Consider the following 25,552-nt stretch of genomic DNA (forward strand, 5'->3'; position numbering starts at 1 on the left):
CTTGGAGCTTACAGTCTTGGGGGAGAGACAGTTCACTAAAAGTAATAAGAGCGTCTCCCACCCACCCCCGGAACCTGCGTCACATGGCAGTATTTGGATGGGGAGTTGCTTTCTCCCTTTTCACACTAAGACATCAGAATCTGGGGCTCGTTTCCATTTTAAAGCTTTAAGTCATTACACTCAGCATGTATATACATGTTTTTCCAACTTTATGAAATGCTAGAGCAGGAACCTCTCTTCCACTCCTCCTCCTCCAGAAGATCTCTCCAGGTTGCTGAACCTACACTCTTCAGTTCTCTCATCCAGCAAGCTCCCTTTGGACACCTGTTTTCAGCATGGCCAGGCTTGGCCTTTGGTGGGTAAAGACATGAGGAGGTTCCTCTGTGGCCTCCAAAAGCTGAGGACAATGGGAGACAAATGGATAAATGCCTATCACCTCACAGTGTTTCCCAGACTGCCCAAAAGGGTGTTTGGGGCTCCCCAGTGTCAGAGGGCTTCCCAGCAAAGTCAATGCCTACACTGAGTCCTGAAAGGTAATATGTATGATTCTACTGGGGGAAGAAGGTATTTCAGAGAGGGAAGCAAGATGGGCAGAGGCCAAGAGACTGGGAAGAGAGACTTGCTAGAGTAAGATGAGATCAAGGGACTTAGAACTGAAGAGGGCAGCCAGGGCTCCGTCATGGAAGGCCATACCTGCTGAGAGTTTGGATTTACCATAAAGGCATTGGGCACCAGGGGAGAGATCGCAAGTAGTGAAGAATTCAGGATGAGGGATGAAAGAGATGTGAGCTAAGATAGGAGCTGTGGGGACCCTGGGGAGAGTCCAGCATCTGGGGGCAGAAACCTTGTCTCCTCCTACTCCCAGCCCCTTCAGGTCATAGTGCCAATGTTGCCTATAGCAGGGACTCATTATTTGCTAAATCAACTTGGATCAGAACAGAAGACTCATTGCCCATTGAAGCCAGATGTAAATCATCATCATTGCCATCACCATCATCAAGACCACCATTGTTGGAGATCACCCTGCCTGGTCTCAGGAAGCTGTAACCCCCATGACTTAGGCCAAGTGAAAGACCTCCGGACCAGGAGCCACTAAAGAGACAAAACTTATTTCCCTGGCATGAACGCCGCCTGTTCTAATGCCTGGCTCCCTTGCATGATCAGCAGTCAAAGACAGGTAACAATTCTCTAAGAAAGAGAATGAATCTAAGGCAGATGTGATCACATGGAAATGCCCTAAGGGAAGAGACTCAGGGGGCTGTGGAAATGATGGAGTGATCGACATCGACCCCTGCTCCCAAGCCTTTGCTAAAGCCTGAGTGCTTGAGAAATCCAAGTCTCCCAGCTCAGACCTGCGGAAATAGCAGGGGCGGTACAGTCCAGACCAGAAACAGTGGACCCCCGGGGTAATCAGGCCTGAGACATAGAATATGAAAGACCCTGTGAGATCTGCTTGCTGGAGGATGCTCTTGAATTAAAATATGAAGGCACAGGGAGGAAACGAAACTAAGTTTTTAAGTCCTGTAGTCTTTTTAAATGGTAAAACCCCCAAAACTCTGGCTTAGGTTCCCAGCGGGAGATCTGCTAGTGCCTTTCAAAGTTAACTACTTGCAATTTGCAAAGGGTACTGGTATTCAAGAATAAAAATCTGCTTGGGAATGGAGATGAGGCGCTCTCCCCTCTAGAGAGAGTGGCCATTCCGTTCCTACTTCCCCACAGGACCTGGTTGTCTCTGTGTATGTCTTTGACTAGCCATCCACAGAGTTCCAAGCTCACTGCAGGCAAGTGAGCATGCGACACACCATCATCACCACCACCACCACCATCACCATCACCATCATCAAAATAAGCCCAGCACTACAAACTGCAGTATGTCCTATAAAAGGCTCTGAGAAATCTAGGGAGAACAGTAGTTCGGAGATCACGGGAGACCTTCCCACAGAAGCTGAGACTGGGAGCTAACAAGGACAGAACCAGGGAAGAGTGGACTTAGGGAACTGTCCCAGGCAGAGGCATGACGGGCAAATGAAACAGAACCAGATTCACTGTGGCCGGGGTGTAGAGGGACAGAGACAATGTGCTGTGAGATCGGAGGTGGTCAGAAGCCAGATCACACTTAGTGTGAGCCACACTTCAGCTGTCTGGGTCAAGATCCGAGAAATGGTGGGAGAACAGTAAATAGTTATAACCAACTTACTCTTCCTTGGAGATCTGACCAACGCCACGGGATCATAAGACTGAGTCCCCACTGTCTGAATGATTAACAGAGGGACTCGTAGCTTCATTTCTGATCAGGATGGGAGTGGGAGGTCCCAGCTCCATCCTCTGCGGTGTGCTTTAAAATTGAGTTAGAAATGGTTTGCCCAGGCCAATCAACTCTTTCAACTTGGGATTTCTAACCATTTCTTGTTGGGTAGTTTTAAAACCTTAAGATTGTTAGATGAGGATAATTACACCTGTAGTCAGACACCTGTGGTTTAACACCAATGCCTAATTACCTGTGTTGTTCAAAATGGCTATTTTTCTTTGCTCCAGAAAGGCTCATATTAGACACTGGCAGGACAAACATGAGCTCTGTTTTCTCCCAGCCATCCATCCACCTAGGAAGGGAAGCAGGCTGGGTGGTCCACTTGCCATGGAGGATGGCCAACCTGGGGTCATGCATGCCTCTCATTTCTCCACATTAATGGTGCCTATTAGTTAGAAAACTAAATATTACTTTCCTATTGCTATGGAGCAAATGACCACACATTTTACAGCTAAAATCGACATACATTTATTGTTTCACAGTTTCCATGGGTCAGGGAGTCCAAGTACGGCTTAGCTGGTCCCTCTGCTCGGGGTCTCACAGTGCTGCAAAAGGTGTCAGTCCAGCTGTATTCTCACCTGGGGCCAAGCTCTTGCAGGGCCTCAACAGAGTTCAGTTCTTTGGAATTCTAGGACTGAGGCCATAGGCTCCTGTAGGTTGTCCCTTGTCCACAGGCAGTTCAACTCGTGGCAGATTTTTTTCTTCCAGGCCAAACGAAAAGTGTCTTGCTTCAAATCTTTGCCTTCCCTCCTGAGAGGTCTTGCCTCTCTTTTTCAAGTTTGGCTTACCCAGGCTAACCTTCCTGTCGATCAACTCAAACTCACCTTTGAGGACCTCATTTACATCTGCACAATTTCTTCATCTGTGGCATATAGTGTAACCTAATCGCAGGGTTGAAATCTCAGCCTTCCTAAATCCCACCGGCACCCAGATGGGGGTGTTATACAGGGTGTGCCTACCATGGTGGCATTTGAACATGAAGTAGACTTTGTTCTAGCCTAACATCCTCAAACAGGGAAACAGGAAATAATATTCTCTGGGTTGGATAATGCTTGTGTTGCCTTTCCGTGAAGGATATCCTCGAAAGAAAACCAGAGCTCGCTTCCTCCACCCCACCTCCGATTTCTCGGCCAGCGTTCCCAGATTCGCAACCAATGGAAAGGGTGAGGGAGAAGGAGGGATTGTATACACGACTCTCAGGTTTCCGGCTTGGGCAGCTCGTTGGAGTGCGGCACTGTAGTCCATTGTGAAGATGCAGCAAGAAGCCGTGGGTTGGGCAGGACAAGCTATGTGGAGGCTCCTGTGGACAGCAGCCCTCAGGGACCCAAACAGATGCCACCCCAAATTGCCCTTCCAATCATTTTCTGCCTGCTCTCCTCTCCCTGAGCCTTTCATGCTCTGGCCCCAGACCCTGGCCTCTCCTGCCTCTCCTTACTCAGGCCCAGGTCCTTGTGTATGTAGTATAACCTTGTGTTTTGGCCTCTGGCTCAGGCTCAGGGTTAGCTTTGCACCCTGTTCCTGACCTCCTACTCCACCTTTGACCAATAGGTTCTGCTGACAAGTGTAGCTCAGCTCACAGGCTTTCTCCACTCTCGTATGCCCCACATGGTGACCCCAATCCCCATTCCCTCTCCCTTTGAAGCCCAGAGGCTCTCCTAGCCCCTAAGCTTACCTTACCTCCAGCATCCTTCAGTACATCCTGGCTGAGAGCTATATGCATTCATTATATTCGTTTCCATGGTTGCTGTACAAATCAACACAAACAGCAGCTCAAAACAACACAAATTTATTATCTTACATCTAAAGATGTGTAAGTGTTATTATCTATAATTCTGGAGGTCAAATGTTCTAAAATCAAGCCCCTCCTGATGCCCCATTTAATGACATCATCTTTTTTTTTTTGCTGCAAAGGTGTATGCAAACCTTTTTGTTTGAGTGCGGCATTTCATTGTAGTTTCTCTCAGGGATAAAGCTTGGATTTCACAGAGCCCTGTGGCATACTGTTTGGTCAAGAGAATAACTGTCTCATGTTGGGGGCAGTCAGTTCTCACTGTGTCAGTTCTTGTGTTACTGTTGCGTTTCCTTGAGCAGGGAGTTAGTGGGTGAATGCACCAGTCCTGTCCCCAGACTTTGCTTCTGTCACAATCAGTATTCTTCCTCTGTTGGGCCGTGGAAGCCGCAAGGAATATTGGCAAGTGCTCACCAGTTAGTTATTCCACAGAATCTTAGGCAACGCAGTGTCTCAGTGTCTTGATTTCCTCAGTTACAGAATCAAGAAGTTGAGCACCATGGTTTTCAAAGACCCATTCTGGCTCCGATATTCTCTGGGAGTTTGCTAATGCGATACAAAATTGGGTTGGGAGATATATTTAGCAGCATTAAGAAATAGAATATTGATTTATTCACAGGATAATTTTATTATGTTCTGAATGTCAGTGTGTGGAAATGGAGTCAGTGAGGTAAGTGTGTCTCTCTAGAGCTCTGATTTCTCATCTCTGGGGGAAAGCAAATAGAACTTAATGGAGATACTCTTCTCAGCGCAGGAGGGTGAGGGTACACCGACTCACCACCCTCAATTATAAACACCTTACTTCTGTGACTTCCCAGAAATTAGGATGTGTAGAGATTAACATTTTCTCTGAGCCTGATACTTGCCAGGTGCCCGCTAGACACTGGGGGATCCAAATCGGAATAAACTGATGCTCCTGATCTTGAGCAGCGTAAAGACAGTTTTAAAGACAGACATGCACGTCAGGGATCACAATGTATCCTGGTCGGGGTTGTGAGATGGGAGCGGGGAGACTGCAGAAGGCTACTGACTCTGCCTTGGGGGTCAGAGAATGCTTCGCAGATGAAAACTCCCCTCGAGATAGCTCTGAAAAGATACGTAAGTCTATGCCAGGTGAACAAGGTAGAAGAGGACATACCTGATGGATTAAACAGAAGGGAATCGGACCTACTACCCAATAACAGACTGCACACTTCCTGTGAGCAGTAAGCACTCCTACTGTCATCTCATCTAGGACGGTGCACGTTGTTACCACACTCGATAGCCGGGGGAGGTGGCGTGCACTGGACTCAGGAGACAGGCTTTTGTGTCCCACCCCATCGCGCACCCTTGGTATGTTGTTCGCAAATGACCTACCTTCTCAGGGCCTCGGTTTACTCACTTGTAAAATCAGGGCAGGAAAACCTATGTCCGAAATATTTTAGGGAAATGAAACCATACACTAAACCTAGATGTGCCTTATAGACTCTGAAATTACACAAAAGTATTGTGATTCTTGTCCTAATTTTGCATTAGGCTATCTAAGGTCGCAAAGACTAGCGCAGTTATACCACTACTCTGAGTTCCTAATACTTCCTTCTAACGCAAGGAGGCCCTGTAAACCTTTAAAAATATCTAACGACAGCACGTTGTGCACGAAGATACAACCTGAGCACGAGTGCACGTAAAACACCATCTAGGCTTCACGACCAGGGGGGCTTGTTTGAGTCTGGTTGCCACCGTGGAGCACTCCCGTGGCTGGGCCTTTGCACCGAGCCTTCTCAGTGGTACGTGGCTTCCCCGGTTCCACACACCAGTCCCTGGGCCAGTCAACGCAGATGGCTCTCACCAGTCAGTCTCTCAGGCAACACTTCTGGAAGGACTTCGGCGGGACCTATCCAGTCACAGATGCACCAAGGGATGCTCGTTGGCCATGGTCTACTCTGGGAGCCAGCAGTAAGAAACATGTCTGCAGAGCAGTTAATCACAATAATGAGACCCACCAAATGTTTCATCTGCTTTTTACTATTCCCATGTGCTGGAAATGCTAAAAAATGCCAGCGACAAGCTGCTCCCTGAAAAAAAAATATTTTATTGGTCTGAGCTCTAAACAATTCCTGTGGTTGCTGTTGTGTTTTAATAAGATGCGTGTAGTCTTTAAATGAGCACATTTTTTGTTACTTATCCTTTCATAAGTATTGTATTCTACGAACAGGTTCATTGGAGGGATTCTCTGTTATTTATTTGGCTTCTAATACACGTGTTTGTTCCCAGAGGCTATTTTTAAGGGTCCAGAATTGGTGGAGTTCACAGCAGGGAAGCCCCTGGTCCCAGTCCTCACAGGACTACATATTCGTGCATTAAGCAGTTGATGCAGAATAAAGAACACTGCACTGTAATTGTAAACAGAAAGAAGCAAAACTTGAGTTCCTTCGTTTATGTCATTAAGTGTGCCTATTTGGAGTGTTTTTACTTGTACTCAAAATTTAAAGCACTGAAACAATGAAAAGTGCAAGGCATAATATTTTTGTTTAGGAAGGGCAGTTTTCAGTTCATACATGAAATATTTTATTGAACCTGAAAAACGCCTTTGTCCCTGAAATGTTTTTCATTGTTATTTCAAAACTAAAGAAAAATGGCTGTGACTGAATGTTGTGTGATTATTATTGACAGTAAGATTTTTTACAGAGAGGGGGGTATTAAGAAAGATTCTGCTTCTGAGTCAAACACCTGAGGTGTGCCTTAGGGTTAGAAACTTTACAATCGCTGAAAACCCCTTGTGGGTGGGGCGGCAGGACTTGAAGGCAGAGTTCACGGCTGTCTTCTGGCAAGGAGGCACGTGGTTTCTCTGAGTGATGCTAACAAGGTTAACATTGGGGCACTGGCCTCATTATCTCCTGGCTTCCCAGCTAGCCGAAAATCCATTCTTCCCTCCTCCTGGCAATGCCTCCCGTTTGAAAGACATGCCTTGGTTACCTTCACAGGCAGCTCATAGAGCTGTATTGAAAAGCAGCTTGGTGAGCTGTTGGGAGGTACCTTGTAAGGGTAAATACAGCTCATTGAGTTGTTGTGTGATAATGGGATATTTACAGAAGAGCCAGCGGGATGCTTCACACTCAGGTTAGATGGGTTTTGTCAGGTGGAAGATAATCAAAGGCAGCAAGACGATAACCCCCAACCAGGAATCCTGCTTCTTATACCTGCAAAAGGACGGCAGGGAGGAGCCTGTGGACTTTGTTACTGAGTGTAACGTTCTGTAACACGCAGGAAAAGTCAGACTACATAGCAAAAGGAGGGACTACATAGCAATAGGAGGGAGCCAGCTCCCCTCCTCCCACCCCAGGCTGGGGTGCAGTGTCCAGTGTGATGAGAAGCTGTAAGGAGGCACCTATCCCTCCCCCCCCCCCCCGACTACACTCCATGTCTCCTTCTGATTGGACCCCATGACAGCTGTGATGATGGTGCATTTCAACTCCAAATCGCCCTCCAACGTGCCTGCTCCCCTCATGGAACGGAATTGGGTCACCGGTTCCTGCCACATGCCGATCCATGGGCTCCTTTTCAGCCCAGGCTCCGATCGCCAATGAGTCTTCTTCTAGGCATTCCCTTTTCCTTTCTGGCAAGAGTGCACATTTCCAGATCACCCATTTCTAGATCCAAGGGCTCCTTTACAGCTTCCTGTGCCTACTGTTCCTTGTGTCGCTCTATGGAGGGTGTCCCAGAGCCTCTTCCTTTGCCTGGTCAGCTCCTCTTCTTACAACCTCGGCAGCCACCTGTTGAAGCAAACCACTCCAGAATCTCTGGCTCTGGTTCTAGCCTCTTCCAAGTTCTATCCTCATTTTCCAAGCTTTGGGACAGCTCTACCTTCCCATTTCTGGAGCGCTGGAGATTCACAATTGCAGCTAATACCAACTATAAGCCCAGTTACAGGGTCCGGCAGAAGTAAGGCCTGCTTGAGTGTGGTTGGTAGGGGAATAATACGGGTCTAATAATTTATAGTTTTAATTCCAACATTTCATCTAAAATGCCATATGGTGTGCTTGGGTGTGATATTGTTATGTTTCAGAATTACATGCTTATGATTTTGTAGTAAAAGATTTTGTAATGAAAAAGGGCATCCTTTGGTGCTGGGCCCTGTATATTTTATTTTAGGCTACCTGCCTTACTTCTGGAGATTTGACTTGTTTTTTTTTTTTCTCTCCAGAATGATCTTTCTAACACTCTAAAGTTGCCCAGAATCATGCCTTCATTTTAGAATGGTTTACAATTAGACAACACTTTTCTTGCATTTATTTTCCCTGTGAAAATATTACCCAGGTTAATCAGAAAAAAATTATACTGCCATCTCATCAGTATGAAGATATAGGTAATATATCATAATATTATTTTACATTATATGCCATGTCATTCTATAATACTTCAGCATCACAATATATTCATACTCCCTGATTTTTAATTATGCACTTCGGGTTACAGCAGCCGCTTTTCCTTGAAGACATTTTTCTCGGAGCCCTCTAACCTTCTATTCCAGTGTAGATGGATTACTTTCTAAGCGTGTTGCTCAGCTACCACACTCCTCCTGCCGTTATTTCTACCCTTGCTCCTATATTGGGGTGTACTGTTGAATTCACTCGATGTTTTCTGAACTCCATATTTAAGTTTTGCTTTTTTGTGTTTTTATAGAGAGGGTGTATGGGTGGTTAATTTTCTGGGGCCTCACCCCAAGTGTCCAATATAAGAATTTTTTTTTTGCTCTTTCACTTGAATGATAGTTTGGTGATGGAATTCTGGTTTCAAAATTACCTTCCTTCAGCTATTTCTAAGTATTATTATTCTACTGTCAGGCTCCAGCCTGTGACCCGGATGAGAATTCCCATGGCTTTGTAGATAAATGTCCTAGCCTGAGCTTCTACTAGCTTTTTTTTTTTAAGATTTTGTTTATTTATTTTTAGAGAGAAAGAGGGAGGGAGGGAGCAAGAGGGAGAGAAACATCTATTGGTTGCCTCTCGCATGGCCCCAACTGGGGACCTGGCCTGCAACCCAGGCATGTGCCCTGACTGGGAATTGGACCAGCAACCTTCAGTTTGCAGGCTGGTGCTCAATCCACTGAGCCACACCAGCCAGAGCTCTACTAGCTTTTAGGACATTATTTTTACCCTTGAAGTTCAGAAATGTCATGAAACGTATCTACATGTGTATGTCTTTTTTATTATTTGTGCCTAGCATGCTGACATGCAGGTCATAATAGGGCAGAGATTTTTTTTTTCTGTTTGGTTCACTGATTTATAAATGCTAAGAATAGTGCCTGACAAAGAGTAAGGGCTCGTTGAGTCTTACAGATAGATTAAATGAATTAATATTCGAGTCACTGCTTATTCTAGGGACATTTTCTTCTATTACTTATCACCTCCTATCTGTTCATCTGACTCCCACATTGTGGACAGGTTTTGGAACATGCAGGTCTTTCCATCTTCCCTTGTTCTCATAATTTCTATCTCTTTTTATATTAAGTTCCAGGAGATTTCCTTTGCTTATCTTCAATATTGCTAGTTTGGCCTTCAGTGATATCTGTTCTATTGTACAGGACTTTCATTGACCATTTAAATATGACAATCAAAGCCCTGGCTGGTGTAGCTCAGTAGATTGAGCACAGGCTGCGAACCAAAGTGTCGCAGATTCGATTCCCAGTCAGGGTAGATGCCTGGGTTGCAGGCCATGACCCCCAGCAACCGCACATTGATGTTTCTCTCTCTTTCTCCCTCCCTTCCCTCTCTAAAAACAAATAAATAAAATCTTTAAAAATATGATAATCATATTTTAATTTCTAAAAAGTATTTTTGTTTTTTGATTTACCTTTTTGAGTATTTTCTTGTTATAGGTATATTATCTTCCCAAATCTTTACAAAGGTACTAATTAGATTTTTAAGAGTTTTCTTTGTCTCCTATATTATCTCTCTGTTAATCTTGGTTCTTTTCTTTTATGCTATTAATTTCCCTCGCGTGTCTGGTTATCTTTGGCTGTCCGTTTATGTTTCAAACAAAGACTCAGTATGTGGGCAGGCTGTCTTCTCTTCAAGGTATATGAGTAGAAGATAAAAAGGCAAGCAGGTGAATCTGTCTCCAAAGTAAGGAAGTCATTATTTTTAGGGAGTGGTCTGTGTGGTTGCATTTGCCTCCTCTGCAGAATTGCCCATTTTATTTTTCATCTCTGTGGCACCTGTGTGATTCTGAAGCTACTTTACATTTGGTCAGCTCTCTGTGGACCCAGACACATACTAAAAGGCACCCCCCACACTCATATCCGCACATAGTTGTTCTCTACATCATTGGAAGTGTTTTGGAGGTGGTATGGGAAGGACATGCTGGTGCGTTTATTGAATGAGAAAGAGAGTAATGAAGAGTGAATCTTAAGTTCAGGGTTTGAATAACTCAGTGAATGATGGTGCCATCATCTGAATTCATGAACTGTGACAGATGTGGGTTTGGAGTGGGGAAAGTCCAATATTCTGTTTTCACCGTGTTAATTTTGACATGCTATGAAACGTTCAAGAGGAGGCAACATGGTGTCAAGAAAGGTCAAACAAGATATGACCCCCTGCTAACATACAAATGGCATTTAAAGTCACTGAGTGATACTAGACTTATTGGAGTGATCACTTTATAAGTGCATAAATGTCTAATCACAACAATGGGGGACCCCAAAACACAGAATTACCTCTTGGAGGGCAGGCCCCTTGTAGTACAGGCTTCCCCCACTAGGTAAGTGTTCTAGGAAACCATCTGTATCAGTGTACCAGCTGGCGTTGTTGTGAGAGGCTGAGTTCTGCTTCAGTGAATTTTTTTTGAAGATTCTTTCAGTGCATTTGCCCATTTCATGATGGGTGATTACTAGTGCACCTCTCCACACTGTGCTGAGTGTTCAGCAAATTTTGACCAAAAACAGCATGACCCCCATGCCCCATCCTCCATAGTCACCTGATCTCACCCTAAGTGACTTTTTTTGTTTCCCCAGATGAAAAAAGTCCCCAAAGGGAAATAATACACCAGTGTGGGAGAGGTGAAGCAAGGCAAAAAAGGCAGAAGCACTTAAAGGCATCACAACAGACAAATTCAAAAACTGTTTTGAGCAGTGGGAAAAATTTTCAGTAGGTATATTGCATCAAATGGAGAGTACTTTGAAGGTGACTGAAGTTTAAACATGCAAAAATAAATACACAAATTTTTATAAATAAATTATGTTTTTGGGGGGGTCCCCCCATATGTTATACACCTGAAACTAATATAATATTGGATGTCAGCTGTAATTGGAAGATAAAAAATTATTTTAAGAATTTAAAGATCATTTAGGTTGATTTAATTATAATCCATTGCCAAAATTTCCAGGTTCTTAATATGTTTATGATCAATATTCTTCATTTTCTCCCATTCAGAAATACTGAAAACCTTAACAATTCACTAATTTGAATATACAGTCTAATAAACACTGTGTATGGCAGAAGGATGGCTCCCAAACAATAGTCTCCACTTTTAAGCACCACTGGTATTTTGTATATTTATTTTTAACTCTGAGGATGACCTTGTCAAGAAAGCATCATTAACACCTTGTTCTAGGTCTAGAAATTGAGCTTCCAGATGACTGACAGTCTTTCCCACTAGAACCACTATGTGCTTCTAGAACTACTAGTGGTAGACCAGAAATTTGCCCATTTCTAGTCTACCACTAGAAATGGGCAAAATCAGCGTTTAAACATGGATATCTTTGAACTTCAAATGCTACTCCCCTCTTTACATATCTCTGTTAAAAGTCATTAAATACTTTATTTTTTAGAAAAGCCTCACCAAGTGAATGAGATTGCCTCGAGAGAAAACAAAGCTCACAAATTGGAGGTTACAAACCAAGAAAAGCCAACATTTTAGGAGATGGGTGGAGCTGGAAGTTTAACCCACTATGAAAACTCACGTTACTATAGGACTACGTGAACATTTGTGTGTGCTAACAGACACTTATACCACACTTACGTTGACCTAGGCATGCTTGCAAGCATTTGGCAAATGTAAATTCATTTTTCCTCACCAGCATCCCATGAACTGGTTATATAAAGAAATAGAGGCATGTGAAAGTTTAGTACTTTACTCAAGGTCACATCACTAGTAAGGGTCAGAGCCAGGGCTATAACCCAAGCAGTGTGGCTCTAGTATTCTGCCTCAGTAGTTCTCATCATCCTGTGGTCTCACCTGGGTCTAGGGAGACATATTCCTAAGCAAATAAGGGAAGTGGGAGTGGAAATACAGCTGCCCTGTTGGTTTTATAGACCTTGATTCTTTCTTACTTGCTTCTTAATATCAGCCTATGGCCAAAACCCATAGCTTTTAACTCCAGAATAGTAATTCTTACGTGTCCTTTTGTTATATTCCTTCTACTGCCACTTGAATTTCATACTTTCAGAATACTGTGATAAATTCCCAAATGGTTATTATTGTCCCCCTATTCCAATCATTTTTGCTACTGCAACCAGATTAATCAAAACACAGCGACATCCCGTATGTTACATCAAAAACCCCGTGACCTCATATTTCCTACAGAGTAATATCTACACTACTCTCCTGGTATCCAAAGCCACCTGTAATTTGGTCTCAACTTCCAAGCTCATCAGTCACAAGTCCCAGCATGTAGCTATTGCTGTCAACCTGGACTAAGGACGTATTCCCCAGGCATGTCCTTGGCATTCTCAGCTCGGCAGCTTCGTCACACCTCTCAGCACATTTCGAATCTCTTCCTACACTGCCTTTGCCTCCCAAGGCTCCTATCCTGCGTGTTGGAATCTGACCCATCTCACATAACCCAGCATTTGGGACCCCCTTGATTTTCAGCTGGAATGCTGGAATTCATCAAATTATCTTCTAAACTCTTAAACTTTCCCTGTGCTTTTTACAATAGTCATCACGTTGAAAACAGTCAAGGAATTTGTGTATGCGGACTGTCAACTCCTAGAGGCCGAGTTGTCTGTATGTTTATACCCTCATATAATGCCTGTACTGTGCTTGGCTAGCAGTTGGTGCTCCAAGTATTTTGGTGCTCTGTGAACAGATGTGAGCTTGCCCTCTCAGCTGCTTTTTCCTGCCTGCTTAGTGCTTGCAGAGCACTGCCCCTTGCCTTGCTTTCCAGTGGAATGATTCTGCTTCCCAGGTGCATTCATATCATGGAGTGATTTATGACACCTGTTGTCCAAACATGTAGAGACGTGAAGGATGCTAAGTGACCGGCTCCCCAGGTAAGCCATTCGCAGATAGGATGAACTCTGGACATTTTTTTTTCACCAGTCTGGCTTTCAGCAGAGCGCCTGTCAAATGCTTCAGAAAAAGAAATAAAATTTTTTAAAAAAAATATGGGTCTTGTTTTTTTGGGGGGGTGAGGTGTATTGGTTTATAAAGGGAATCAAGTTCTGGAAACTTGATTATTTCCATTTAAATAAGAACAAATGGCACTTTTTCCGGATTTTGTTTTACTACTATATTTTCACCATAAAACACTTTAACTGGCACTTATTTTTAAGTTGGAGAAAGCAAAGTATTTTACAGTTCTTATGAACTAGGTATTTTGGGGGTTTTGACCAGGAAAGGAACACCATGTACTGTTTAAACTTTATACTTTTAGTGAAGAAAGCAAGATGTTAAATCAAAATATATAGTAAGATTCAATTTTTTTGTATTCTGTCATAAATATGTTTTAGAAATCCCTGGAGAAAAAACCCAGCAACATTAAAAATAAAAAACTGTTTGTCTCTGGTTCCTAGGGTTGTTTTCTTTCTCGTACATTTCTGCATTTTCTAATTTTCAAAATAGCAGATATTACTTTTATGTTAAAACTTTATTAAAAACAATTTCTTTTTTTAAAAGATTTTATTTACTTGTTTTTAGAGGGGAACAGAGGGAGAAAAAGAGGGAGAGAAACATCAATGTGTGGTTGCCTCTCGTGTGCCCCCTACTGGAGACGTGGCCTGCAACCCAGGCATGTGCCCTGACTGGGAATCAAACCAGCGATTCTTGTTTTGCCGACCACCGCTCAATCCACTGAGCCACACAAGCCGGGGCAAAACAGTTTCTTTTCTTAAAAAGAAAAATTGTGGGAAAGGGAAGTGGTGCTGAGAGTTTTTATAGATCCTCTATGAAATTTAGGAATTGTGAAAACATTAGTCTTTTCAAAATCTGTTTTATGGAGTTATCATTTATAGTAAAATTCTCATTTTAAATTTATAGTTCCATGAGTTTTGACAGATGCATACAGTCCTGTAACTAACACCACAGTCATGATATATAACATTTTTATCATCTGAAGAAATTCTCTTGTGCCCCTTTGTAGTGGGTTGACCAATTCTTCCTACCCCTTGGTTCCTGGCAAATACTGGTCAGTATGCTTTCTATGAGTATAATTTTACATTTTCTAGAGGTTCATATCAGTGGAACCATAGGCTGTATGTATATTGTCCTCTGTGCAGGTTTCTTTGCTTAAGCATTATTTTTCAAGGCTATTCCACGTTGTTGATGATATCAATGGTTCATTCATTTCTATTGCTGAATAGTGATTCATTCTGTACATATACCGCATTCATAGCCGATGGACATTTGAACTGTTTCCAGATTTTGGCTATTTGGAATAAGTTATGTACAAGTTAATGTGTGAACATATGTTTTTACTTACCTTGATAGAAGAGGGATTATTGGGTCATTTGGTATAAGAGTATTTTATTTCACAAGAAGCTGCTAAACTGTTTTCTAAAATGGCTGTACCAATTTACCTTCCCACCTTCAGTGTATGAGAGTACCAATATCTCCACATCCTCGTCAACACTTTTTATTTTGTTTTTTTATTTACCATTTTGTATTGTCAGTCTTTTCATTTAATTTTCTTAATTTTAATTTTCTAATCCATTGATTTCTCCTCCAACATTGTTTATAGCCTTCATTCTCTTTACTTTGGGTTTAATGTGCTGTCCTCTTTCTACTCTGTAATCTTTAAGGTGGAAACTAGGAATCGTACTCGTATTCTCTTTTAATATAACCATTTCATGCTACAAGTTTCCCCCTAGGTTTATCTTACTGGCATACATAGACCAGGTGGCTGACATTGACTTGGAAGTAGAGTTCCGTGGTTATAAACGAACAATGAAAGCCACACCCTTCCAGCAGAGCCGGTTACTTTTCTAAGCTATTGATTTTTGAAGGTCACCTGAGAATAACTTAGAAAGCAGGGAGGGTATGAATCTTAATGCTATAAGGAATCTGTGTTATTTCCTAACCTTGTTTTCTCTGGTAGGCTGCCATCCACACTCTGCCCACACCTGTTCTGTGTCTGTTCAGCGCCACCTCGGGAGGACCTATTCTGATACAGGAGTACCTGGTTACTTAGAACCTCCTCTGTACCATTCAGCCAAATACCTTTCTTTCTCTTCCTTCTATTTATCTGCCCTATCCCCCTGAATAGCGTAGAATATATTGTGTTGAGTAATTGACAACTATTATGAGGTTCCCTGTAAGTCTTTTTTATCTGGATTAAAATTCTCTGTTGTGTTTTTTTTTTTTTTTAATAAAGCTTGGCTTTTAGACCCTCTCACTGCACTAGTCATTATTCTTTGGATAAACTCTAATGTGTTACTTTTATCCCTAACGTCTGATTGCCAGAAATAAATACTCTAATTTAGATATAGAGTGAATGGGTCAGTTGTTTTCCATGGCAAGGGAACTATATTAATGCAGTGTAAGCTGGTGCTAACTTTTTTCAGATGTAGAGAGATTAAATTCTAGGTCTATCTGAAACCACAGGCGATGTAAAGTATGTTTATTTCCCACCCCGTTGATGTATGGCTCGCAGAGGTGATCCCAGGAAGCTATAGTTCATCCATCTGTCTAAGCTTTGGGTGAAGGTTTGTGCTGGTTTCCGATTTAAAAACCACTGTAGCTTTCATTCCCCTGAATTAAAGCAAGTGCCTGCTGTTTAAGATGATCACTTCTCCTCCGAGAAGTATTTTTAAAATCCTCATCAACAGTGGGAATGTAGAGTCAATCTGATATTTAGAGGAGAAAGTCGCTCATCCTGCGTTTTAATTCTGTAATAAGGATACTTACAGACAGAGAAAGTGGTCTAATAAACATGTTCATTCTCAGAATCATTTCAGGGACAAGAAAATAAAGATTTCTCCAGACTCTTAAGAACCAAGTTGGGAAAAAAAGGGGAATGATTAAACCACATTTCACACATCAAATTGATTACAGAAGAGTAATCATAAAATGCAAGAGTTGGGAGCAGTTTTAGAAATCATTTCATTTACCTCACTTCACAGGTAAAGAAAGTGAGACTGAGAGATGGAACATTATTGGCACATAGTCACACAGTTTGTTTGTGGTTCAACAGGCCCCCTGCCCTCCCCACCCCTCAACCCCAGGCAAAATTTCTACTATAGTGTTTGGAATGTTTCTGGAAAGGGATCGTCTCTTTAAACTTAATTCTAAATAGGGCTCAGAGGAACACCAGGGGCTTAGTTGTAATCACATTAGTATAATTAAGACAAAAAGAAAAGGATAAGCAAAAAAAATTGTGAGAGAAATGTTTCAAAGAGCAGAGGTCACCGGAGAAGTCAGAGGACTTGAATTACTTATCCTTCAGTCCATGAGCTTCTTCCAGTTTTCAGAATGCTTGCAAAATATGTTGAATTACTTGCTCTTTGAGGTAAGTAGTCAGGCAGGAGAGGTCAGATTTCTTTCCCTTGTGGGGGCCCAAAGGCTCAAAGTGACTGCGTGACTTGAACAAGGTAACTCAGCCATCATTTGGCCATGTCAAGATCAAAGTCTAAGTTATTAAACCTGGCTCAGGGTTGTTTTCAGTGCACAGTTCTCTCCACACAATGATTAATTATGATCTCTCCTTTTAATTACAAGTTTACCTGCTCTTGCATCGGCAGTTTTGTTGCCCTTTACTAGATCAATTAATGGACACCGAGTCTCTATTCACATCTGGTTTAATTTTTAATTCGCCCTCCGCTCGTGCATACTAATGCACGAGAGCAGCGTGCCGTTGTACAGAGCCGTGCCGCTGCAGAATCCGACTGGCTGCAGCGCCGCCGCTTTATTAGCTGTGTGATGTGGGCGACAAATTAGTAGCCTCTCCAGGCTTCTGTGGGCTCGTTCATGCACTGGGAATAATAACTCCTACTTCATCATGTTTGCGTGAGGATAAAATCACTGATGAGGAATGTGCCTGGTAGGTGCCTAGTGACTTCTCTCCTTTTGATAAACTTTCCCTCTTCCAATGTGCTCTCCCCAAACTTTCGTGTTGTTTATTGCCTTTAACTTCCTGGTATACTATATCACTTCTTCATGGGTTTTCTTATCCATGTCTAAATTATTTAAAATGCTTTTTAAGCATGACACATCTTCCCCTCCATCTACTCACACGGAGCGTGAATGCCTTCTATATTCTAGGCACTTGGGTGCCCTAGGCACACCTGGTTAGAATACAGCCCTAGACAAATATGGTCCTTCACCTTGTGGAGCGTACATTCCAGAGAAGAGACAAGGAGGTAAATAAACAAATAGTATAGCTTGTGGAAAAGTGCTGTGAAGGAAAGAAAGAGTGTTGGGGCCAAGGATAATGATTGGGGGGCAAGAAGAGAATGTCTAACATGGCAGAGAAATCAAGCTTAAAGGATGTTCATTTTTCATCCTTTCGGGGAAAGATACAGGAGTTCCAGACCGAGGGAACAAAATCACCAAAGGCATAGAGACTTGAAAAGTGATGGTATCTATGGGGAAAATAACTGCCTATCCGTGTGGCTAGGACAACCTCCTGGAAGGACGTTTGGGAGGTGAGCCTGGACTAGAGTCACCTATGGCCAGATCACGGAGGCCAGATCCCTGGGCACAGTGAGAGTCAAGTATGCACATCAGTATTCTTCTGGTTTTCAGGAGATTTTTCTCTTTGCTTGTTTTGGGAAAAACATATTGGTCTTTGACTGATTACTTGCTATTACTTTTGCCTTCTTATATACAAATCACCTGTGCTTTATGGGATGTCTGATGCAGTCCACTTAGAATAAAGCTGATTTTAAAATTGTATCTCCTGGTTCTAAATCCAGGAGTCACTCAACCATCCCCATCTTGCTTGGGCTTTGGAGTGTCTATATTGTCAACGGTATCTCCTTCTTGAAACTCTCCTCTCTTAATGCTGGGATAATATCTTATGAGTCTTCTCTTCCACTTTCCAGAGCTGACTGTACAAGCATTGGTGTGCACCCTCTTCTCTCTATGTAATATCACTGGGTCATTTGATTCACTTCTATGGATCCAACTGCCAAATGAGAGACCTCAAATTTTCATAGCCGAGACCTTTCTTGGGTTCTAGACAGCTCCACTTAGATATCCTACTTATTCTGACATCATCACCATTTTTTCAAAATCACTCCTCCTCCTTGGTTTGCCATATCACTCATCTATATCATTTTTCCTCCCTCTGTGGTAAAGCAGATGCTAGCATGTCACTCTTCTCCACCAGCCACCCTTGGCCTTCATGTAAAAAGAGGCTGTTGCAGACAGTCCTTCATTGTCGGGCCTTGCCTGTCTCAGTACCTTCACCCGTACCTCATATTCCAGGTCTGTTCATGTCTATTAATGTATTATGCTCTGACACACAACTGTACTCTGATAATAACAATTGCTTGTGTTCATTAAAGGCTAGTGTTTCAGGCACCATGGCAAAGCACTTTGAATTCCATATCTTACATAATCCACACATCAGCCCCATGCAGTAGGTTCTTTTAGTGCCCCTATTTCTGAAGAGGACCCTGAGGTTTGGAGGTTGAATAATTCATCCAGGCTTGCATTTCATAAGAGACAGAGCCAGAATGCCTGCTGTTAGGCATGATGCTATGCGGCCTCGCACATACCTTGCTCAAGCTGTTCCCCCTGCTTGGAATTTCCTCTTCCCACCTGTTTATTTTGACTGGTTGACTATTATGTATGTTTTGAGATGCCTCAGGTGTTATCTTCTATGAGAAGTCAAGTACTTCTCTGGGGCCTCCTTGCTTCCTGTACTCTCAGGAGTCACACGCACTGTGTCATCCATTATCTAATTTTCTTCCATGAGGCTGCTAATCCATGTCACATTCATCTTGTTCCACACAGAAACTAGCATAGCACCTAGGACACAGTCAGAACTTCCTACATAATTTTAGAATGAATAAGTTGTTGATCGAAACCCCAGTTCCCTCACTTACTGACTATATATGATCTTGGGTAGGACATGGAATCCGTACCTGTGCCATTTTCCTTCTCATGTATAAAATAAAGAAATTGCATCACAGCAGTGGTTCCCCAAGTGTACAAGATCTGTCCAGAGAAAGTACAGCCATTGTTAATATAATGAGAATGGTTCGTGCAACATTGATACAGCCTGGCAGCCAAGGAGGGTAAATTGGAATGCACATGCGTGAACAATGACGACCACACTGTGCTAGTCGGTTGAGGAGGTGTGTAGACACCATTGAGTGAGTATATGTACTGTGTAGCCATCACATTCAGAATGACTGAATGAGTAGAGCAATGAATCTGCATCAGATTTTGCATTAAGCTTGAACGTTCCTCTGTGGAAAGTATTTGGGATGCAGGAGGCTACAGCTGTGGGCAGCTGGTGACTGGCAACTTCATCGTGACAACGTGCCCACCCATCCGTCGTGTCTCATGCAGAGTTTTTGGACAAAACATCAAATCACCCAGATGACTCAGCTCCCCTACACCCCAGATCTGGCACCATGCAACTTCTGGCTTTTCCCAAAGCTAAAATCACCTTTGAAAGGGAAGAGATTTCAGGTGGTTGGTGAGATTCAGGAAAATATGACCAGGCAGTTGATGGTGATTGGGAGAACTGTGTGAGGTCCCAAGGTGCCTACCATGAAGGGGACTGAAGCATCATTGTCCTATATTCAGTGTTTCTTGCATCTCATAACTTCTTTAGTAAATGTCTCTAGTTTCCATACTACATGGCTGGATACCTTCTGGACAGACCTCCTATATCAGCATCAGCATCACCTGGGAACTTGCTGGACATGTAAATTCTCTAGCTCTACCCCAGATTTGCTGAATCAGAATCTCTCGGGGTAGGTAGCGCCCAGAAACCTCTGTTTGCAGCAAGCCCTCCCAGTGATTCTGACACAGGGCAGGATTTGAGAACCTCTGGGCCAGGGGTTGGAAACTATGACCCAAGAGTCAAATTCCTCCTGAGTGTCAAGTCCCCCCTGAGGCCTGTTTGGTCTGGAAGAGTTTTGCCAATCTCTGCACTGAAATGATAGGGTTTCCAAGGGCCCTTCCAGTTCTATGATTGCCTGGCAGTGAGTCCAGTGTGATATCTCTGATTGATACAGGGCTGCCAGTAGGGGTCTAGACCATATGGTCCTACCTTGTTGTAATGTAAGTTATTTCTACTCTCCACTCATCCTGAAAAATGACTTTGGGTAAGGTTGCTAAATCATTCAGGGTCCAATTAGGAGAAGAAAAAATACTATGCCAGATATCTCAAACAAGGGAAATTTAATACAGGGAGCTGGGCTGCACAGATGTTTGAAAGGTGAAGGCGTAAAAAAGGCTGAGCCACGGCAACTTGGCATGAATAACACCAGAGAGCAACTCTGGCCTTTGACCTCAGGGAGCAAAAAGGAAGAGGCCACGAGAAAGAATTTGGGAATTGGGAGGTGGGTCCCGAGGGAGTATAACCCACACTGAAAAGGAGACAGCATGACAAGCTACTGCTCATACCTTAAGAAAGCATTGCCCTGGGCCTGGTACTTGGATGGCCACGTGGGGCACAGCCTTCTGGTTTCTTGGACTAATACAAGGTTGTGGCCCTGTGAGTGCTTGGAATGTCAAAGGAGCTGTGGCTCAAGAGGTACTAGGAAACCCGGGGGAATGCAGTCATACAGCTGAAGCCTGCAGTAGCGTGGAACTCCACTGAGGGGCTGAGGCCCTGCACGTCTGGCCCCAGGACGGCTGGGGAAAACTGAAGAGTTGAGTCATAACTCCTTGGTGTTGCTGATGCTGCCGTCCAGGTGACCAGGGCTGGACGGGGCCGCCTTTTCCCCTCCTTTCAACTTCCAGTTTCCCACTAATGCATTTCACTGGCAGAACCTAACATAAAGCCAGAACAGGAAATGGAAAGGCGGAGAGAGGGTCTGGGAACTGAGACAGGCAAATAACCAGCCCAGTCATTTTCATGATCTTCCAGGTGTATTCCTACTTGGAGAATTGCATTTTATGAATATAATGATTGCATAAATAAGCCATGGGTCCACTCATGCCTTCTTCACCCACATCAGACATAAGACATAACCATCCTTTAAGCTTGGTATTAGTTATGACCTCTGAAGTCAGGGCTCTATAAAGGGACCTGTTTTACCTCTGGAATATTGTAGACTGAGACAAGAATACAGCAAAGGAATAGTGGGCTTTGTTTTTGTTTTTTGTTATTGTGGTTGCTGTTTTTGAACAACAGTTATGTCTCAGGCACTCCTGTTTCCAGATACAATGTTCACCAACAGATTACATTTCAGTTCTTCCAAGAATGTTCTGAGTACACACTTCTTTTGTCATCTGTATCCACCCTAACTTACTCACATGGGTATGAGCCACATGATGCAATTTTACTGCCTTGCATCAAGGGAGGTCTGCAGGCTTCTAAGGGCCTTTGTTTCCTCCCCCCTTCCCCCTCTTCCCTCCACCCAAGGCACCTCTCCAGCCCTATCCCAGCCATCCTGTTCTCTAGTGATTTGAACTGTACAATAGACAAATTGTTTTTATTTAACAAAGCATAGTTCTTCCATTGGGTTTAAGAGCCTTTCAAACACCAATTCACTCAGCCCTCATAGAACCCCCACAATGTGGGTGCTGCTATTAGCCTTATTTTACATGTGAAAAGTTCAGACTTGGAAAGGTCAAGTCCTTTTCTTAAGGACACACACTGGGAGAGCCAAGACTGATTGGACTCAGACAGTCTGGCTCCGGGCCCCACTGATCACCACACTAAAATATGGTAAGCTCTCATGTGCCTGTCACCCAGCTCTGCCACATCGCTCTTAGTTTCATCTCTCTTCTAAGAAATGAAGCTATAATTACAGTTAATGGTAATCTGTATATCTCTCCCTAATCTTCTTCCTGTTCTTTCCTACCTAAAGCAAACCACTATCCAAAATTTCATATGTATGTATATATATTTCCATGCAAACTTTTTACCATATACATTTACTGTATTTATTTATATGTATCCATTAAACAATGCACAGTACATTTTCATGCTATTAGTCTTTATTGATATAGCATCTTATAAATACATATCCTTCTGCAGCTTTTTTTTTTCACTCAACATGTTTCTGAAATTTATTTAGATTGTAGACACATTGGGTCTTAGTTCATTTAACTGCTGAATAGTAGTCCACTGTATGGATTTACTAGGATTTATTCTCCATTCTACTGTTGATGAACATTTTAGTTATATTTAATTATGCAGTATTATCAACAATGTACAGTGAACATTTTTCTATATTTCTTCTTGGGCACACATGTACCAGGCATTTTGTTCCTGGGTTATAGGATATACACATCTTCAGTTTTACTAGACACTTCTGCAGTGCTTTCTAAATTGCTCGTAACCATATGTGAGGTATTAATCCGTATCCTTCTCAACACGGGGTATTATCAGGCGTTCGCATTTTCTCAGCATGACGGGGCTGCAATAACATCCCCCGGCTGTTGTCTTTGGGTTCACATGGGTATGAGCCACATGATGCAATTTTACTGCTTCACATCATGGTGCTTGCCATTTCCTTTTGCCGGGAATGTTTTCCTGTTTCCCCACTTAGCAACATCTATTTTCCCTTCACGACTCAAATCAAGAGTTTCTCCGAAACCCCTGGTGGTCCACCTCCTCCAAATGCATTTTGCTTCTTTCTCTCTTTTTATTTTTTATTCCATAGCACTTATATCCTAACTGGGATAATATTTATGTCAGTTACCTGGAATAATTATCGAGTGCCCCTTTCATTCGTGAAAGGGACCCAGTTTGGACAGTAAATCAGTGATGGCCTTGATGTTCACGCTAGAGTGCCCTTTGCTGCAGTTCACTGACATCCCGTGTTTGTCCTTTTTTTCCCCCTTGCAAACCTGAGCCCTCCTAGACCACTGATTTCTTCATCCAAAGGGCCAGACTTCTGGCAGTTGCTCTGAAAATGTTTGTTTCCGCCAGCCCCTCCTCTCACCCTGAAGGATGGTTTTCGGTCACTCATGTTTTATCCTTCTTGAATTGGGCCTTCCTTGGCCCAAGCCCTCCTTCTTTCCAGGAAGAAATGCAAATACCCCGACCTGTGCAGCAGTCTTATCCTGCTTCTTTGTTAGCACTCTGCCAAGAAGAAGGCACCATGAAGTCAATAACTGAAGTGAAAGAAGGAGGCTGCTTTATGTTTTTACTTCGGGTACTATTGAAGAGTTGAGTTTTGTGAGATAATTAGAACAAACCTTTGTGTTTTCAGCGTGCGAGACAAGATACAAAAGCTTATGGATTGGAATTATTCGGGGAGCTATCAAGTAGACCCAGGCAGAAAGGGAATTCAAAGAGGATGTCTTGCAAAGTGAAAATAATAATAACCAAGTGATATCGATAGCCTTTGGTTGCCATGGAAATACTGCTTCACCTGCTCCTGTTAGGTACTGTGGTTCATTTCACTATATTAGGTGTACCAGAAAATCACACACCCAGCTATATTTTTAACCATATCTGGGACTTAAAACATTCACTGAGCTGTAGTAGTAGTTGGTGTGCATAGGACTATGCATTTTGAGTTTGTGCATTGCTGTGACCTCCCTGTTGGGGTTTAGAAGGCAGAACAGTCCATGCTATGAACTTAACCCATGGCTTTTTGTATGTATGAGATTAGACATATTTGCCGTGCCCATGGCCCCTCCTGTATGTTTCAGACCACTTCCAATTTTAAATTCCTGCCCCTCTTTTAAAACTCTGTATTGCACTGAAAAATGTGTTCGTGACAATAATATCTCAAAGGTTCCAAAGGGTCTCCTTTAGTCAGACGTACTCAATTTTTAATTGTTATTAGCTTTATCAGTTTTTTCCTACTATTTCAATCTGTGGATTGAGCAAGTTAGTGCAAAGGGAGAAGTTGAGGCTGCAGGAAAAGGTGCTGCTATGTATTGAACCCATACTATGACCAAGGAACTGTGCCAAGACTTTGTAATTGTTATTGTCTTCAATCATTTAGATGTGAGAAACTCTTGATTTTTTTTTTATATTGTGCAACTCGGTGCTGGAGAAGGTAAGTGATTTGCATATAAACCTTCATATGATTAGTGGCAGAGTCCAGTGTGATTCCAATATACGGTGGTCAATTGGTGAACTTTATGTACTTTTTAAAAGTTTAGAAATGTAGGCCCTGGCTGGCGTAGCTCAGTGGATTGAGCGCAGGCTGCGAATCAAAGTGTCGCAGGTTCGCTTCCCAGTTAGGATACATGCCTGGGTTGCAGGCCATGACCCCCAGCAACCACACATTGATGTTTCTCTCCCTCTCTCTCTCTCTCTCCCTCTCTCTCTCTCTCTCTCTCTCTCTCCACCCCCCTCTTTTCCCTCTCTAAAAAATAAATAAATAAAATCTTTTTAAAAAGTTTAGAAATTTACATTATTGGATACAGTTAACTAAATGTATTGTGCTTTACATGTCCAAGAATTGAGGTGATTGTCAGCCACCTCATTATAATCCAAATATTTTTTCATTTCTCTTGGGGCATGCCTTTGATGTATACCCAGAGACTGCATATATGGAGTAGAGAAAGAAACGGAATCCACTCTTTGCTTCCATCTGACTCCTCGGGTGTCAGGACTAAAGCAAATTTCCTGTGTCATCCTGAATGCTTTCTCTCACCTCTTACCCTCCACAGGGACTGCTTCTGAGTACACACTCTGTCTCACTTCATTCCATTAATGTTATCCAACAGTTTGGCAACTCATCTTCAAGACAGAAAGGCCAACAGGCCTTCCTGCATGATCTTTAAAAGGCTGATAATGTCAAGATAAATGCATTCTCTTAAATCTGTTTTTAAAGGCTAGAATCATTCATGCATTTCCGGGAGAGGATAATGACATCAAAATTATTACCAGGAGCCAGTCCCTGCAATCATCAGGGCCAGCTAGGATTTACTGCTCAGCTGGACAGAAGCCTGTGCCACCAAAAGCCTGCTTCCATCCTTGGTGGACTCAGTTTTAGGGTGCAAAGAGCAAGTCATTCATTACTCTGCACTCTGCAGCAAGGTAATCGGCCCTCTGTGCCAGTTAGCAGGCACTTGTCCTTGACATAAACATTCTTGACTATTGAAAAGACTTTCTCAGAATATACATACAAATTTTGTGAGATAAATAAGCATATACTGTTGCGGTC

At 42.8% G+C, this 25,552-nt stretch overlaps 1 protein-coding gene across 2 annotated transcripts in view; it reads left to right on the plus strand.

Annotated features, from left to right (window-relative positions):
- Positions 1–25,552, plus strand: part of CA10 (carbonic anhydrase 10) — a 451,674-nt gene that overhangs the window by 72,879 nt on the left and 353,243 nt on the right. The gene's annotated exons all lie outside the window — the stretch shown is intronic.

The sequence above is a fragment of the Phyllostomus discolor genome, chromosome 8 (genome assembly GCF_004126475.2).
Source record: "Phyllostomus discolor isolate MPI-MPIP mPhyDis1 chromosome 8, mPhyDis1.pri.v3, whole genome shotgun sequence".
NCBI classification, from domain to species: domain Eukaryota; kingdom Metazoa; phylum Chordata; class Mammalia; order Chiroptera; family Phyllostomidae; genus Phyllostomus; species Phyllostomus discolor.